The sequence below is a fragment of the Lutra lutra genome, chromosome 10, assembly GCF_902655055.1.
Source record: "Lutra lutra chromosome 10, mLutLut1.2, whole genome shotgun sequence".
Lineage (NCBI taxonomy): Eukaryota > Metazoa > Chordata > Mammalia > Carnivora > Mustelidae > Lutra > Lutra lutra.
This window is the reverse complement of record NC_062287.1, coordinates 52,498,218-52,513,895: the sequence shown is the minus strand read 5'-3', so window position 1 is coordinate 52,513,895 and position 15,678 is coordinate 52,498,218. Positions and strand designations below refer to the sequence as shown.

The 15,678-nt window shown below is 46.1% G+C and overlaps 1 pseudogene; it reads right to left on the bottom strand.

Moving 5' to 3' along the window:
• Nucleotides 1–959: 959 nt before the first annotated feature.
• On the bottom strand, nt 960–5,504 carry LOC125079704 (ATPase SWSAP1-like; annotated as a pseudogene).
• Between the last annotated feature and the right edge of the window lie 10,174 nt (nt 5,505–15,678).

Sequence of the window (15,678 nt, the reverse complement as noted above, 5' to 3'; positions counted from 1 at the left end):
ATCTGTAAAAACAAAGAAGAGGGAGAGGGTAATTCATTTTGGAATATCCACTAAGGTTTCCTGGAGAAGTTACTGTTTGAGATGGTACTGAAAGAAAAGTAATCTTTTTTAGGAGGAGGGTGGAGAGGAATGTCATTCTAGGCAGAAAGCAGGAAAAAGGCATAGAGGAAGGAGGGTTTCAGGTATGTTCAAGGAATGGTGAGTGACAGGAGGTTGTGTGAGCGTAAGTTGTATGGGGTAGGAGAAGGAGTTGAGGAAGGGTGAGGTGATGTCCAGCCTTGGTCTGCTGCAGTAGACTTTGTGGATTGTGCAGCACTCACTCATCTACTTCAGTAACAACTCCTGATTTTCATTCAGGGATCTACTCTACCTTATTTTCAGTCCATGTTGGTTGGGTAGGGCAGGCCCCATCCATACACATAGTGTAGACCCAGACCAACCGATGAATAGCACAACACTGCTAAAAGTGACATATGTCCACAGCAGACTAATCAGAGCCCCCAAAGCTCAATTTTCCTACACCTTCTACTTTTGATATGGGAGAAATAAACTCCCTTTTCCCCCAGAACTGGATCTAGGAGTGTGCAGGCTGGAGCAACAGCAACCATTTTGCGCTGTGAATGGATAGCATGACCAAGAAAGAGATTACAAATTAAAAAAAAAAAAAAAAAAAAAAAAAAAAAAAAGGGAAAGCAAAGCTGAGCGATGGAGAGAGAGAAACTAGTTCTGGAAAAACCAGCACATCTTCTTAACTTCTCCAGTATGTAAGGCAGTAAGTACACCCTCCCCCTCCTCTGCATTAAGCTTTCTCAAGCCACTTCAAGTTCATTTTCTGTCACTTGCCACCAACAGAGCTTTGACATAGTCATGCTAGGCATTTTTATTTTATCCTGTAGGTGATGGGGTCAATGAAAGGCTTCCTGCCCATGGGCTGGTCACATGAACTTGTCTGTGTTTTGTCAAGCTTGCTCCGGTATCTGGTGGGGAGACAAATACTCTGAAGACAGATGGACATAGATTCAAATGCCACTGTGTCATTTATTGTCACTGTGATCTCAAGAAGAGTATCAGGGTTCTACCAGAGAAACAGAACCTTTAGGAGAATATATGTGCATATATGGGGTGGGGGGGCAGGGAGGGGAGGAGAAGGGAAGGGAGGGAGAGATTGATTTATTGCAAAGAACTGCCTTTTGGGATTATGGGTGCCAGCAAGTCTGGAATCCTAGGACAGGCCAGAAGGCTGGATATTCTCAAGTAGGAGCCCAAGCAGCAGGCCAGAGGTAGATTTCTTCTTCTTCCAGGAAACCTCAGTTTTGCTCTTAAACCATTTTTTACTGACTGGATGAGTCCTATCCAGATTTTGAGGATAGTCTCCATTATCTAAAAGTCAACTGATCGTAAGTATTAACCACATCTACAAAATAACTTGACAGCAACACTTAGAATTGATTTCATATTTTAATTAAATAACTAGGTACTGTAGTGTAGCCAAATTGGCAACCATCACAGGAATTTACTTAATTTCCGTGTTTTCTCCACTATAAATTGAGATACTGATCCTTACTTACCTTTTACATGGAAATGTACATAAAGTAAAAGCACAGTGCTTGATGTAGCAGCAGCTCGGTTTTTGTTTGTTTTAATTCGTAAGGCTTTATTCTGAATCAGGCCCTGTTCGAAGAAAGTTCTTGGATATGATCAATGTCATCAGGTGGCTTATTGGGAATTCCGGTTTCACCGCTTTTAAAAGTTTGACATAACCGAGGAAAGATGAACATATGCAGACCTCCTGCTCTACCAGTTCCGCTTCTAGGTATGTACCCTAAAAACCCTCACATACATGAACTGGGACATGTGTACAAGGATGTTCACAGCAGGGGGGTGCCTGGGTGGTGCCCAGGTTAAGCGTCTGCCTTTGGCTCCCTGAGTTGGGCTCCCTGCTTAGCAAGGAGTCTGGTTTTCCATCTCCCTCTGCCCCTCCCCCCAACGCATGACCTGTCTTTCTCTCTCTCTCTGTATATCTCGTACTCTCTCTCCAATAATTAAAATCTTAAGAATGTTCATAGCAGTAAATAAGTCAGTTTGATGTATAAACTGGGGTATAGTCACCCATAGAATTATATGCAGTAGGGAAAAAGGAATGAACTAAAAAAAAAAATGTGGCCTCATCTTTTTTTTTTTCATTTATTTTTTATTTTTTATCTTTAAAGATTTTATTTATTTATTTGACAGAGAGAGACAGAGCACAACCAGGGGGAGCAGCAGAGAAAGAGGGAGAAATAGGCTCCCCACTGAGCTGGGAGCTTTATGCAGGGCTTGATCTCAGGACCCTGGGATAATGAAGTTGAAGGCAGACACTTAACCAACTGAGCCATCCAGGGGCCCCTTTTTTAAAAAAAATGTTATTTAGTAATTTGAGAGAGAGAGAGAAAGAGCATGGTGGGGCAGACAGAGAGGGATAAGCAGACTTCCCGTTGAGTGGGGAGCCTGACCTGGGGCTCCATCCTGGACCTGGAGATCATGACCTGAGCTTAAGTCAGAGGCTTAACCAACGGAGCCACCCAGGCGCCCCTGGACTAATCTTAGTAACAATATTGAGTGGGAGAAGAAGGAAGTCTCAGAAGGTTACATTTATCATGAAGCTTTTTATGAAGTTCAAAACAGCAAAACAATATGTTGATTGGGCATAATAGGTACATGACAATGATATATTTTTTAAAGATTTTATTTGTTTATTTGACAAACAGAGATCACAAGTAGGCAGAGAGGCAGGAAGAGAGGGAGGGGGAAGCAGACGACTCCCTGCTGAGCAGAGAGCCCGATGTGGGGCTGTATCACAAGACCCTGAGATCACGACCCGAGCCAAAGGCAGAGGCCCAACACACTGAGCCACCCAGGCGCCCCGACAATGCTATTTTTCAAAAGAGAAAAAGTGGATTATATTCTTTAGGTCTTTGAATGACTCTGCACATGTCTCTGAAGTAAGTATTCCAGCCATGGGAAACTGAGGCATAGAGAGGTGGTCACACACCGAAGCACAAGGCTGGCCTCCAGAACGTGAACCTTTGTCTGAGTTGAGGTTACCAGCCTGGGTAGGCCACAGGGAGTTTGTCATCTCTCCATCTGGTCAGAAAGCCACCCACCACTCTGCTCTAGGGCCCAACCACCTAGATCCAGGCAGGCTCGGAGGCGGTGCTGTCTGGGGCCTGGCACATCCCCCTGCAGCCAGCACAGGGCAGGGAAATACTGCTGGAGCAGCGACAGCTACAGGGTATCCCTGTAGGTCTTCTTCCTCCTCGATCTGGAGGGCCACAGTGAGCCCACAACCCTGAACAGACCCAATTTGGTGGCTGAAGTGGGCAGCTGTGTTGAGAAGCGCGACAGCCATATAGGCCGCTCCCTGGGGCCCCCAGTCTTCCTCGAGGGACTCCTCCAGGCCATCCAGCAGCAGGAGGATGGGCGCTGGGCCCAGGGCCTCATGGGCAGAGCACAGAAGCTGGAGGAGGTCGTGGCTTAAGAGTGGGTGCAAAGTGGATCTGCTGTAGCCCCAGGGGGTGGAGCGCTTAGAGCGGCTCACTTTACAGGAGTATTGAGACAGACTTGGCAATAGTTTAGAAGGGCAGGATTCTGTTGGGATAAGAATGTATTTTTCCAACCTGGATGCTTTTTAAGTAAAGTAATATATGTACTTGGGAAAAAAGTTAAACCAATTCAAATTGGTAGTCACTGAAAAATTAGTTTCCCTCCTACTCCAGAAGTTTAGGCCTTTTACTCAGAAGTGATCAATGTTGACAGTTTCCTAATGGCTTTCCTGGATTTTGTTTTATTTTTATTTTTATTTTTTTTAAAGATTTTATTTATTTATTTTGACAGAGAGAAATCACAAGTAGGCAGAGAGGCAGGCAGAGAGAGAGGAGGAAGCAGGCTTCCTGCTGAGCAGAAAGCCCGATGCGGGGCTCGAACCCAGGACCTGGGATCATGACCTGAGCCGAAGGCAGCGGCTTAACCCACTGAGCCACCCAGGCACCCCCTGGATTTTGTTTTATATGTGTAGATTCACACGCATGTGCATGTACACACACACACATATCTTTTTTCACATCCAGTTTCCCCACGACCTCTGCACCCCTCCAAAAATCTTGCTGTTTTAATTTAAACAGTATACTTTGGAGAAAGTTCCATTTCTTCACATACAAATGTACTTATTCTATGTTATTTTTTTATTTTTATGTTTTCTAAATCAGCCTCATGCCCAGCATGGAGCCCAATGCAGGGCTTGAAATCACAACCCTGAGATCAAGACCTGAGCTGAGATTAAGAGTTGAACACTTAAATTATTGAACCACCCAGGCACCCCCAAATGTACTTAAAAAAAAAAATGGCTACAAAATGTTCCAGAGTGTGGTTAAACAATTATTTATTTAAAAAGTCCCCGACTGATTGATGGTCATTTAGATTCCTAACATTTTTTGTTGTTATAGATAACACAAGAATAAACATCTTTGTATGTATATATCTTTGTGTAATGTACAAGAACATCTGTAAGGTAAATTTTTAGAACCAGAAGTGCTGCATTAAAGTGTTTGCACATTTGGAATGTCAATAAATGGTACTAACTAGTCCTTCAAAAAAATCACATTAGTTTATATCCCTCCAACAGTCTACAAGGTGCTTGCTTCCCTACCCCCTGATCAACATGTCCATCCTGGATTTAAACCCACCTTTTTTCTTTTATTAAAGTACCAAAATACCTATTTAAAAGAACGGCATCGTAACAATCCCTTCTCGGGGCAAGAGCTGTAGTTTTGTTTGGGTTTTAGCTTTCTGAGAGCAGAGCTCAACCTTCTGCCCTGTGCTGTGTTCACCACTCTGGACGGTTGGGGCAGGTGACAGAATAACTCCAGGTCACCAGGCAAAAGGGCAGGCCAGACCCCAGGCCTGTGCCTTGCTTGATGAGAGAAATGCAAACAAGCCCAGTTCTATTATAGAACACAGAGCCATTGTCGGGAAGCCATAAATTGCTGACTTGCTCCTGCAAACAATCGATACTCAGAAGCTGAGTCCAGGAATTCTAAAGCTGCATCCTGCATGAAGGGCTGCGGGGTCAGGGGGCGGGGAGGGCAGGGACAGCGATGCTCTTAGAAACGAAAACAGCCACAGACACACTGGTGGTACTTCCTAGAGAGCCCCGAAAAAGACCCCGTGTCCCCTTCACTGTTCCCTCTAATGGTCCCAGAATCGGAGGCTGCCAAAGCTGGAGTGGATCAGGAAATGATCATATTCTAAGAGAGGGCACACATGTAGGTTGAGTGCCAGGGCAGTTCCAAGAAGTAAGTGTGAGAGAGAGTGCACCACTCGCAGTGGTTATTAGAAGATACACCTGGGCTCAAATCTTCACTCAATCACTGAGCAGCTTTCTGACCTTGGGCACAGCACTTCATCTCTCTCTGCCTCAGTTGCCCATCTATAGAATAGACATAGTAACACTTACCACAGGAGGTCATTGTGAGGATTTTTTTTTTTTTAAAGATTTTATTTATTTATTTGACAGAGAGAGATCACAAGTTGACAGAGAGGCAGGCAGAGAGAGAGAGGAGGAAGCAGGCTCCCCGCTGAGCAGAGAGCCCGATTCGGGACTCGATCTCAGGACCCTGAGATCATGACCTGAGCCGAAGGCAGCGGCTTAACCCACTGAGCCACCCAGGCGCCCCATTGTGAGGATTTGATTGAATGATTATGTTCGTAAATAACAGCATGGTGCCTGGCTCTTTGTAAGGGCTGAAAGAATTACTATTATTTTTATTGTTAATAATAGCAATAGGATAAAAAAAAATAAAAAAAAATAATAGCAATAGGAGCTGAGGGGGTGAGCTAAAAAAGGTTTCCTGGAGGAGGGGCTATTTGAACTAGATCTTAGGAAATTGGGAAGATTTGGCACGCTGGAATGAATAAAGAGAACGGGTGAAGTTCACATGTAAGGCTGTCTTATAGCTTCCTGGACCTAACCAGGAGACATGCCAAGGACTCATTAGTAAGCCAGTGTGGAGAGGAGAACAGAGTACAGGTGGGAAAATTCTGCTGTGGAACATACTAGTCTTCACTTGAATGAGACCTCTAGTGACACTGGCATCCAAATTAGAGCATGGAACTGGGTGCAGTTGTAGGAGTCTGCAGTGGAAACGTTTTCCCTCATTAGGAGCCCCTTTTGAGAGGACTTGACCCCTTGGAGTCTTGGGGACAATATGAGGAAGCACCGTGTGTTGGAGTGGGCTCATGATACTTAGTGACATCACGGAAACAAGCTCTGGATTTTCCACTGAGCTCCAAGAGATACATTTCCATCAAACTGTCTATTTCTCCAATATTTCGTCTTTCATAGCGACATGACACAGACTTCTTCCAGTGCCCAGCTGCCATGACAGTTCATTGCCATGACAGCCCACGTCTCATGATAAAGCATGTTGTAAGGAAAATGGAAACCAGAGCTTGGTAATGTTTCCCCTGTCCCAGCCCCTTTGGAGATGATAGTTATTGCATCTTATCCCATGAAACTTTGGTAGTTATTGCATCTTATCCCATGAAACTTTGGCATCTCCTGCCCCTTCCTGTGAAGATTCCCAGATGGAACTAGGCTGCAACACACATCATGGGGAAGAGTGGGGTCTTCCTCTATCAGATGAACACTATGATTCAATAAATCCTGAATGTAAGCTAAGGGACAGATGAGGCTCAGTGTGAGGTTCCCAGTTATCTGCCTATTTAATATGTGGGAAAATGCGGGCAACAGAGGCTTTAACTCCCTAATGCCAGATTTGCCAGGAGAGCTTGGATTCCTTAGGCAACAGTTTAGCAAGCCATGGCAAAGAGCCTCCCTCATTTGTACTGAGAATACATCGACTGCAATGCCCATATCATAGCAGGTGGCAAGAGCCATCTATGTTCCAGGGAAGTTGTCCTTAGGAAGCAGAGGTGTCAACCTATGACTGGAGAGGGACCCGGGACAGAATGTAGGCAGGAGGACTGACGGATCTGGACAGTCTTCTGACCCAGGCAAGGAAACTGGGGTTCAGACAAATCTTTGGTTTCTGGCAGAAGAACTGAACCAACTCAGGGGTAAAGGGGACATTAGAGTTCTTTTGTAGGCTCACTGGACCAGGCTTGGGGCAGTGAGATCAATTTCACCTTGGCTTGCTGTACTGAAACAATCCCTCTACTGAAACTTACATGTGGGTTTCTCTTGTATGGATAAGATGGGAGTTTTTTTTTTTTTTAAGATTTTATTTATTTATTTGACAGGCAGAGATTACAAGTAGGCAGAGAGGCAGGCAGAGAGAGAGAGGGAAGTAGGCTCCCTGCTGAGCAGAGAGCCTGATGTGGGGCTTGATCCCAGGACCCTGAGATCATGACTGAGCCAAAGGCAGGCGCCCTGGGAGTATTTATTTTGATTAAGTTTGGTTATTACATGTGAAAAGAAACAGTGGGCTGGTAAGGCTGACATTCTTTCGTAGAATTGTGAAGGTCATCAGTCCCAGGCTGACAGAGTACTCCATGATGTCAGTGGCCCAAGTTCCTTCTCTATTGTGACTCCACCGTCCTCAGCATACGGCCTTCATGTCATGGTCCATGATGGCTACTCCTGCCACATGTCTGCATTCCAGTTAGCATAAATGAGAGACAAAGAGGGGCAGACTCCCCCAACTTACGGACATGCCTCAGAAGTAGCGCACACCACTTCTCACATCCCATTGGTCAGATTTTAGTCATATGGCCATACCTAGCTACAAGGGAAGCTAGGAAATACAGTCTTTTTTTTGGGTGGACAAGTGCCTGGCTAAAATTCATTTCTTATTACAGAAAGAAGTACGGATAAATGAAAACTGAGGGGCAACTCGCAGCCACTGCTATAGTCAGTTTATCGTCTGTTTTCCTAAGGGACTGGATATCCTGAAGACACAGGGAAAGATTGAGGCTAGACACTCAACTGTCTGCATAAAGTAAGAGCAATATTGCTAATTATCCTGCACGAAGTGTGTAACAGGTGCTAGGTGTTGTTCTGAGTGTTTATGTGGTTCGACTCCTCTGAGCCTTACAGAACTCTATCAGGTGAGTGTAATTACTATCCCCAGTTGTCTGATGAGGAAATTAGGCTCAGAGAGATGGAATACTTTGCTGAAGGTCACATAGCCAGCAAGTGGTAGATCCAAGACTTGAAGTCAGGTAGTCTACCTAGACCCTCAACCATTCCCAGCACCTGCCCTCCTTCCCATCTAGTGCCTCTGTTTCTGAGACAGCCTTGCTCTTTCCAGTCACTGAGCCTGGGCTCTGCCAGAATACTTTTCCCCAATTTTTGGCTCTAGCAAGCTCTACCTGCCCTTTAATGTCTAGCCCAGATAGTATGTCCCTGACCCCACCTGCCTCTCCAGCTGCAGAGGGAGGCTGCCCCTCTTTCCTCTTTGTTCCCTTTACTAGTTGCTCCCAGCCCTGTACTGGGAGCTCTCCTGAATCAGGGACCCCATCTCATACCTAGTATTCCCAACCCTTGGCATAATGCCTGTTCGAGGAAGGTCCTTTGTGTTTGTTGAATGAGTAACTGACCCCATTATTTCACATACAAGGAAACAAGTCCAGAGAAGCCGAGGGTCTTGTCCACATCACAAAACAAGTAAGAGAAAGAGCCAAGGCTAGCCCCCAAGACTCCCGACTCTCAGCTCTGCTCTCTAGTACATAACCACCCTGTCTGTGTGCAAAATTTGGAAAAGCCTTCCTGCACCTTTGAGCCTTTCTTAATTCTGTCTTACATTCACCCCAAAAATGACCTCTTTGAGAGTCCTGGTGGGAGAGTGAGTTTTGGCAAGTCTTGTCTGGGAGTCATGAGGCAACAGGGAAAAATAGACAAACAATCCTGGGTTGTATTTTGCTGACCCAGTCCTCAAAAACAGCAGAACAAAACACTCAAAACTTGAGCTGGGGCCTCTGGCCAACAGGGCACCAAATCAACTTGCATGGAATTCACTAAATCTTCCTCCCTTTCTTAAAATGGGGTGGTCTTTAGAGAGGAAATGTTTTCTCGTTTGTTTGGATTTTCTTTAAGGCAAAGCAAAAAACATGGAACATTTCACAAGACCTTAGAAGCTTCCAAACAAACAAGCTCTATCCTATCGCACTGCCCCATCCCCCTGCCAAATTTGAGTCCACTGTGTCCCTGAGTATGAAAGCACCCCCACCATCTGGTCAGACAAGGCCAGAGAAAGAGCTGATCACCATTAATCACAGTTCGAAAAATCAGAGAAATTATTAAGGGAACATTAAAGTTCTTTTATTAACTCTTAACTCCAGGCTTCTGTACAAATACAGTAATATGGCAGTGATGAGGACACAGGCTTTTGAGATAGGAGATCAGGGTAGGAATCCTGGTCCTACCACTTCCCAGCTGTGTGAATTTGAGCAGCTTAATCACCCTCTCTGAGCCTCAGTTTTGTCATCTGTAAAACTGGTTGTAGTACTTATTGCATAGATTGTTGTGAGGACATAATGAGATAATGCAAGTATGGTGTCCAACATTGTGCCTGATACCTAGTGCATGCTTAATCAATATTAGCGATTATTATTATTATTATTTGCACATGATGTCCTTTATGGCTGAAATTCCCTTCCTTGCCTTGTCTGCCTATAAAACTTCTACTCATCCTTCAATACCCATCACAAGGATGTCCTCTTTGGTGAGGCATTTCATCCTCTTGTTTCCTCTCCCAGTGTGGTCCCTGATTCTCTTAGCTCTCCCTCACCCTTCTCCTCTCTCTGCCTTTCTAACAGATCAGGAATCTCCCTGGGTAGAAATCATTTGTTTCTGTGCCTGTCTTCCCCAATGGGTACTGTCAGACAGGAAAATGGGCTCAGATCTGTGCCCCCAGGCCTTGGGAAATGGTATCTACATCCTTAGATTAGAAACACAGGAGGGTGGGAACAGGGGAGGCTTACAGGGCTGGGCACTGCACAGCCCCAAGGAGCAGTAGTCACATTGTATTCTATTCTTCCCTGTGAGTAGAATCTCCTAGAGGTGTGTGACTTGGTGGCTCTGAGTCTCTGCGTCAGACAGACTTGGTCTCAAATCTTAGCTCTGCCACTTTCTGCCTGCATTCCTTTGGGTTATTTAATCTCTGTGGGCCTCAGTGTCTTCACTTGCAAATGGGTTTATGCTAATGAACTCTGAGACTGTTGTTAAGATTAAATGAGTTCATACAGGTAATGGTTGCAATGGTGACTGGCCAGTGGTAGCTGTTACTTGGCACTGGATTTTTTTTTTTTTTTTAGGATTTTATTTATTTATTTGACAGACAGAGACCACAAATAGGCAGAGAGGCAGGCAGAGAGAGAGAGAGGAGGAAGCAGGCTCCCCACTGAGCAGAGAACCCGATGTGGGGCTCGATCCCAGGACCCTGAGATCATGACCCGAGCCGAAGGCAGAGGCCCAACCCACTGAGCCACCCAGGCGCCCCGGCACTGGATTTTTGATGGCAGGATACGTACTAGAGTTGAGCACCCGACTGTATTTGTATTATGGTGTAATTTTAAGGCAGTGTGAAGAGACCGAAGAGCAGTACACTAGGAGTCAAGAACCCTGGAAACGAGGTTGTGTGTGTGTGTGTTTTCTGTTCTCAACCCCACCATGGTGGTCCATCTTCTCATCTCTGCCTCAGGCCCATGCTGGTGGTACTCACCATATTTGGAGTGATCGGAGACAGAGGGGTCACCAGGAGCCCTTTTGGGCTGGCCAGGCTGCCTGGGGGCAGAGGAATAGTGGCAGCCTTGGGGAGTGGCACTGCTGTGGGCTGGAGTCATGAGGCGTTCCCTGTGGTGGGGGTGGTGGTTCAGTGCATGGGTTGTGGAGGCAACTGCCTACTGTCCCCCTTCAGCTTCTTCCTGGTTGTCTGACTTCTCTGGGCCTCTGCTTCCTTCCTGGACTAGTCACCCTGGGGTTGGTCTCAAAGTACCACTGGCCGGGCACTTAAACAACAGAAGTGTATTTTTTTCTCATACTTCTGGAGGTTAGAAGTCCAAAGTCAAGGTGTCGGCAAGGGTCGTCTTCTTCTAGGGCCTCTCTCCTTGGCTTGCAAGTGGCAGACTTCTCCTTTGGGTCTTCACTGGGTCTTCCCTCCTGTTTCCCTCCATGTCCAAATTTCCTCTTCTTACAAAGACACAAGTCCTGTTGGATTAGAGTCCACCCTAATGACCTCATTTGACTTTATTACCTCTTTGCAAACTCTCCAAATACAGTTACATTCTTAGGTATGGGAGGTTACAACTTCAACATGTGCATTTTGGGGGAGATATAATTCATCCCATAACACTCACCTATAAAATGGAGATTGAAAATTGTTCCTACCTCACAGGGCTCTGGTGAGGATTAAAAATACTCATGACAATAAAATACTTGGAATGTTGCTGGCTTCACGGTGTTAGGCCTTAATGTTGTTAGTCGTATTTCTTGGGATTGAAGGGGGACACTGGGGAGGGATGTGGGGAGAAGCAGGTCCAGCCCACAGGAAGCTGACCCAGCCTTGCCACTGACCAACTTTGTGGCCCTGGCCACTTTCCCTGTTGGAGGGTGCCAAGAACAGAGCTCTGAGGAAAGTGAGCCTCCACACTCCAAATAGCCCAGGGGAAAGAAACAGCACACAGACCTGCAGTGACACTGGTCTGGGCAGCTCAGGTTGAACCTCACTTTATCTAAGACAGTTTCAAGACACAAATTTATTTTATGTTCCACCACATAAGAATAAATGCTGCCAATTATAATTGTAAGATATTATCTACTGTCAAGTCCCATCCTGGTTTTAGGGATTCTGGAATTTGAAACAATAGGTCTTAGAAATCACGAAAGAGAGTATGTCCTTTTCTTTGCTTTTGGCAACAGGGATCTGCCGAAGGGAAGCAGGCAAGGTCATTTGGCCTTCAGCCTCAGCTTTTGGCTGTTGTTCAAGGTCAGATTTATGCAGGGAAGTAGGGTGGTGAGGCAGCGTCCCAGCTGAGGCTCATCACTTGCCGCCCTAGTTAAACCCATGTCTGAGCAACAGATCTAAAAGGCTGCTTACATCCCACTTGAGATTTTGGTGGGCCTTACGAAATGAGTTCATGGTTCTGGAGCCCAGCAGATCTGGGGTATGGTTCCAAGGCTGTTTCCCCCAAAAAGAGGTTGAAAGAAGGGGCACCTGGGTGGCTCAGTGGGTTAAGCCTCTGCCTTCGGCTCAGGTCATGATCTCAGGGTCCTGGGATTGAGCCCTGCATTGGGCTCTCTGCTCGGCAGGGAGCTTGCTTCCCCTTCCCTCTCTGCCTGTCTCTCTGCCTACTTGTGATCTCGCTCTCTCTCTATCAAATAAATAAATAAAATCTTAAAAAAAAAAAGAGGTTGAAAGAAGAAAGAGTCTGGTGTACAAAGAGGTCTTTGCTGAGCATGGCATGCACAAGGTAGTGTACAGAGAGAGGGCTGGGAATCTCATGTTCTGAGGTCCTCCCTGGCAATGTAACTGAGACAAGTCCCTCCACCACTCTGGACCTGTTTCTTCACAAGGAAAGCAGTGGAGTTCACTCATTTATTCAACAAACACGAACTGAGGAACTCCCCTTGGAGGCAGTGTGCTGAAGGCTGAGAGTGTGTATATGGAGTGTGAGAAGCAGTCCCTACTTTAGGAGAGTTCTGTCCAGTGTGGAGCAAGGAGTACAGGGAGGAAGGAAAGAGGAGGGAACCAGGCATATTCCATGCATTTTCTCACTTAGTCCTTATAATTGCAGTAGGTAGGTAAATACAGGTATTTTTATCCTGGCTTGGTAGATGAAGTCATTGAGACAGAGAGATGATGGTGCTTGCCAGGGTCACATGGCACAGCCAAGATTTGGACTGATCTGCTTGACTGAAGGCCAGTTCTTTCCTCTTTGCCTTTCATGGTCAGTTATGTTTCCTCCTAGCACAACACTCTCAGGTCTTGTGCCAAAAAAGAGACAATGAATGTCCATTCTGATAGTCCTCTCAGTAAGGGAGCCTGTCTTTCCACTTGGGAGTGATGATGGGCACACAGCCTGTCTAACCCACTTCTTCTTCAAAGGAGGTGAGGGTACCACATTTCAGGGGAACGAGCTTCACCCTCACAAAAGCTTTCAGACTTCACTCAGGGGAGTGCCAGTAGGTGTGACATGCCATCTGAGTGACTTCACTTTGCCTCGTGGTTTTAGCCCCAGCAGTACTTAGTAGAGTCCATTGTTCCACACTGGAAAGTACAAAAATCCCAGGAGGGCTCCATCATCAAGTATCATGTCACAGGATGAAAGGCTAGCAGAAGACACACAGGGCCAGTCCTGTGCCTGAAGCCCCTTTAAGCCCCATCAAGGGACTTGCGGTCTCTGCTTACATAGTTCTGGAGCGAGGAGGATCGTTTTTCTATCCAGCTTTGCCTAGAAGGGATGGCTAGCTGGTAGAGCTGAACTTCACCTGGATCAGAGTCCTGGCACTTGGAAACTCAGTCCTGTTCTTGGCCTCACAGTGAGCAGACATAATCCTGAAGGAGGATTCAGACTGGGTTCTCTCCTCAACTTGGCCACTTACCTTGAATTAAATGACATTTAATTCAATAGCCAAGGGCCTACTATGTACCTGGCATGGCTTAAACCTGGTGTGGTCACAGGACAGTCATTTCCTCTCTCTTAGCTTCAGTTTCCTTGTCTTTGAAAAAAGCCCCTCCTGTGCTGCTGTCTCAGAGAGTTCTGTGAAGATTAAGTGAGAAAAAGGAAGCAAAGTGTTTTATATCCTGGAAAGTCGTGTGTGCACTAGGGAGTTGTAGCTAAAGCTGGCCATCCCATTTGTGGTCCAGTCTGCCTTAGCACTGCCCACGATATTGGACTTTGTTTACTTGTCTCTCTCCCACTGTACTCCCCATGGAGTCGGTGGGGGGATGTTTGGGTTCATCTTTGATTTCCCAGAGCCCCGCCCTGGGTTTGGAATATCCATAAACTTAACAGAGTTTATGGATAAACAGAACATGTGATGGTCCAATTCTCAGATCCATGGAGATGCCAACCAGAAGAGTACTGGAAGACCAGAGGAGGACGGGCTCAGTGGGAGGGTGGTGGAGTATGAGAATGGTGTCCACTGTGGATGGGGGCAGGGTTTGGGTCCCTGGAGAGGAGAGAGTGAGACACTCCAAGCAGTGGGGGTGGCTTGGACAAAAGTCAGGTGATGGAAATACATGTGAATTATGCAGGGGACAGTGAGAGAGTGGGCAGGTAAGACAGAAGTAAAAGATGAGGAAAGATGGTAATAATGATGATAATAAGTAATGTAGTAAATATACACTTTAGGCACTATTCAAAAAGCTATAGATGTATTCCTCATCGAACCCTTATAACAACCCTATGAGGTGGGCATTATTACCTCCACTTTACAGACAAGGAAACAGAGAGGGTAAGGATCTTGCCTAAGGTTACATAGCCATTAAGTGGCAACATCAAGATTTGACTCCAGGCAGTCTAACTGCAGAATCTATGCTCTTTTTAAAAAAAATATTTTTATTTGTTTGACAGAGAGATAGACAGTGAGAGAGAGAACACAAGCAGGGAGAGTGGGAGAGGGAGAAGCAGGCTTTCCACTGAGCTGGGAGTCTGATGCAGGGCTGAATCCCAGGACCGAGGGATCATGACCAGAGCCAAGACAGCCGCTTAACCGACTGAGCCACCTAGGTATCCCAGAATCTATGCTCTTAAAGTAGGTTAAAGCCTGTCTCTAAAAGGCTAGGAATTTTGCAATGTTTCTTAAGCTCTAGGAAAATGTTTGAGCAAAACTTTCGAGCAAGAGGGAGTTTGAGCAAGAGAGGACATAATGGGGTAAGAAAGTCTTATTTTGTGGGTGGCAGAGGTCCTTCAAAAGCATCTCTTGAGCACCTTCCGTGTGCTGGGCATTGGGGATAGAGAGAGCGAGACAGAGCCTCTGCCCTCCCATGCACGCCATTCTTGTGTTGGGGCAGGTTCCCTCTAGCTCTCCGGAGCCCACTGTGAGCATCTTTTTCTTGATGATCGGGGACGTCACTTTGGTAACGAAATTGACTACAGTGAGAGTATTTGCACCATGGAAATTGGCCAATGCTACAAATCAGGGCTTTTCTCCGGGAGCTGGTTGATACATCTTGAACAGCACAGTGCTGACCGGGAACACCTGCAGTGTGGTGGTAAAAGTCCTTACCCGATACAGGGTGGTACAAAGCGGATTAGGACTAACTGCACGGTGAGTCAAGGAGGCCAGGCTTCTGCAGGGTGCTGAGGAATGAGCAGATGTTTGCTACAAAGACAGGGCAGCAAGGGGCAGCTCAGAAAGAGGAGTGCTATGGCACAACATATTCATTCTAGAGTTCTGTGACAGGACACTCTGGGTGTGAGGGAGCTTGGGAACCTATGAGGTCTCAAACAAAAGGGTGTTTATTAAACAACCCAATATCTGATTTATGAAGTGAACTAATTGGGACTGGGGAGGGAGTACCCATGTCACAACACATTAACCTTTGTCTTTAGCTGGCAGGATCTTAGAGGATTTCCAATGTGACTCAACTGGGCCTTTACCCAAAACCTCAGTAAAAGGGAACCTAGGTTTTGGGGAGGGACCTGGCATGAGAATGGACTAGAACATTCTATGGCTGC